Below are 3,421 nucleotides of genomic sequence, written 5' to 3'. Positions count from 1 at the left end.
TCCGTGTCCTGGAACCATCTACAGAAATACTGATTTAATTTATCAGAATTGAGTGGGGTATATTTTTAAAAACTACTCAAGGTAATTTAAAATGTGCAGCCAGTGCTAATGAGAATAAACATGAGAAGGAAAACTGTGCAGTGATAGTTTCCCAAATGAGTAAGATAAACTATCCTGAAGCAAGTTCTTAGCAAGCCAAGTAGTCTTCTGTAAGTCTTGGAAGCAGACTTCCAAGCAGTCTTCCAAATTTTTTTGCCATAAAGAAAAATAAATGCCCTTTATATGGGGTCTACGCAGAAATGATAGGAATGAATGTATATCAATTTTACAAATCGGTTCATACCATCCTACATCCAAGCTGCCGATTATCCACTCCCAGGTCAGTAGGAAGCAAAGGTACTGACCTGGGCTGAGATCTCAGAAGGCTGAGCTAGATTTGATAGTAGCCAAGACTGCCCCAGACATTAGGGACTCTGAGAGCCTGGTGAAACACAACGTAAGTATAGGTCCAAAATGAGAAGAAAACTGGAACAATAAGCACAGAGTCAATAGCAAGAAAGACACAAATTCAAGGACATATTCAGAGATGGAGTCTCAAAAAACAATCTTCAGTGGATGGAAGCATTTTTATAATAGCAGAGTCTGTGGGTAGGGAGCACAGTTAGAACACCACCACCCAAAAGAGGATATGGCTTAATTTACAATAAATGGCACTCAACAACATTATTATTATTGAAATGCAGTGTTTTACTTGATCCACACTGAACTGCAGTTTGCACAAGTGGTTGAACTAAAACTCTGCCATTATCTATGTGCATGAGTTGACATCTATAAATGCTTTGGGGTCTGGCAAGAAGAAGGAGGAAAAGATATGAATAGGTAGACATATGCATCCACTAAGCTGGGACTCTAATGAGAGGAAAGAAAGGAGGATGGAGGTGACAGCACAATTACCATCCTTTCTGCCCAGCCAATAGACTGGTGTAGACATTGCATGTATAGAGAAGTTTAAAAGCAGAAAGATGTAGTATACTTCTCTAGGATAGCCTGTGTTCCATTTCAGGCACAAGGAGTCTCAAGAAGTCTTATCACAGGGCCCAAAAGACAGAAAGAAACGTCAAAGCAGTTGATATTTTACCTGCTCTTCCACAGACTAGGGTCATGGCCTGGGACTCAGGGTTGTTACCAGCAACCTGACTTCTAATGCACAGAAGAGAGTGTCCTCATAGCAGATAATAGCAGAAGAGCCATTAGTGAAGGGACACTAGTGAGGGGGCACAGAGACCCCTGAATACCTACAAGACGTCTTCAGAAGACATGTAGATATAAAGAGAGAGCCTTAGGAGTGGAGGGCAGGTCTTGCATAAGCAGGCTGTGACTACAAAAAACTGTCTTCATTTGGATGTTAATATCATTGACTTCATTTCTGCCTATAGGCTACAGCCTAGGTTATTTGGATTACATTATTATTTAATGAAACACCGTGGCATAAGCTTTCTCAACCATCAGCTTGCTTGAACATTATACAAACCCTTTAGATAAGAAGACAGGCCGGGCGCAGTGGCTCACACCTGTAATCCCAGCACTTTGGGAGGCCGAGATGGGCGGATCACAAGGTCAGGAGATCAAGACCATCCTGGCTAACACCGTGAAACCCCATCTCTACTAAAAATACAAAAAATTAGCCGGGCGTGTTGGTGGGCGCCTGTAGTCCCAGCTACTTGGGAGGCTGAGGCAGGAGAATGGCGTGAACCCAGGAGGCAGAGCTTGCAGTGAGCCGAGATCGCACCACTGCACTCCAGCCTGGGGGACAGAGCAAGACTCGTCTCAAAAAAAAACAGGTTTTATTCCCATTTTACACTGAAATCCAAAAAAGATAAATGCCTGCTCAATATCAGCCACAAAAATTTAACTTTGTGTCTCCTGATTTAAAATACATAATAAGCCTCTTGCTAGCTACTATGCTCAAGGCACAGGTGGGCACCTCTACTCCTGGCTGCAGCTGCTTATTGAAAAGGTCTGTACTCAAAAGGAGAAACAGAAGCCACCGCATTTGTTAGCCAATAATCAGATGCTCACATACCAGTGGATTCAGAAACATTTGTCAATAGTACTAGATGCTAGGAAGAATGTTTATGGTAAGTCTTTACACTGATATCATGGGGACCAATGAACACTATTTCCAATAGCACTTTTTAAAAGATGCAGAAACCTTTCTTTTATGGCCAGCCCTTATACCAACCCCTAATGAAAGCTGGGTCATATGAAATCTGTTCCTGGCAACCATGAGCAATATAATTTTTTGTACATTTCTGTCTTGAGCCAGTTTTGAGGCCCTGGCTAGAGGCCTGTCAGTCCCCTTCTTGAGCAGCTGATTATTAAGTCTATACCTCAACCACATTTCTTATTGGGCTCTCAGAACCTGGGCCACTATGCACGTGTCCTAATTGCCCTGGGGCCAGATACCAAACAACCAAGAACAGTTCCATGCCCCAGAGATTGAGAAACTATTCAAATTAGCCAGTCCACAGGGAGCCCAGCAAACCTAGCTAACCCCAACCCTCTTTCCATACTTCAGCTGCCCCCTACCATTCCACCTTAATATTACCCTTGCAACCCCCTTCTTGTGTCCCCAAAATTTCATATGTTGAAGTTCTAATCCCCAGTGTAATGGTATAAAAAAGTGGAGCCTTTTGGAGGTGATTAAATAGATTTGGATGAGATCGTGAGAGTGGTAGAACACTTATGATGGGATTAGCGATGAGATTAGGAGAGACACCAGAGCTGCTTCTTTCTGCCATGTGAAGATACTGCAAGAAGGTGGCTGTCTGCAAGCTAGAAAGTGATCCCTCACTAGATCCTGACCATGCCAATAGCCTGGACTTTCCAGCATCCAAAACTGTGAGAAATTAATTGTTTAACATCCATTCTATGGTATTTTGTTATAGCAACCTGAGCAAAGACAAAATCTTATAAAACACCATATAATGACAGTGAGGTGAGATGGTCCTCCCAGGAGTACAAGATGTTCTGGTGCTCGGACTTGACACAGGTACAGAGATTGGAGAAACAGGTAGTTAGTTTAACTTTTTCTGACTATTTCTTCCAAATATTTGTTGTCTCTTCCGGACTCTTAACAATTGATATTAAGTTCAGGACACTTGCCTACATGCAGAGACCATGCCTTGAAGAAATCTCTCTGCTTTAGGGAACAGGATAGAGGTAGTACCAATTTATGCTAGGTTAGGAAAATAACTCTTGGCTGAATGGATGGATACAAGACCATCTCACTGGTCCTGACAGAGTCTAAATTTCCTTTCAGGTTTCATGTGGGAACAGACTTACTAACAGAAAAATGTGAAAATTTGAGTTCAGTTTACATTGCTTTTGAGTCATCAGTATCACATGATAGCCTAAAGCC

This window comes from Hylobates moloch, unplaced genomic scaffold, assembly GCF_009828535.3.
Source record: "Hylobates moloch isolate HMO894 unplaced genomic scaffold, HMol_V3 SCAFFOLD_1, whole genome shotgun sequence".
NCBI lineage: Eukaryota > Metazoa > Chordata > Mammalia > Primates > Hylobatidae > Hylobates > Hylobates moloch.
This window is presented reverse-complemented; position numbering follows the sequence as displayed.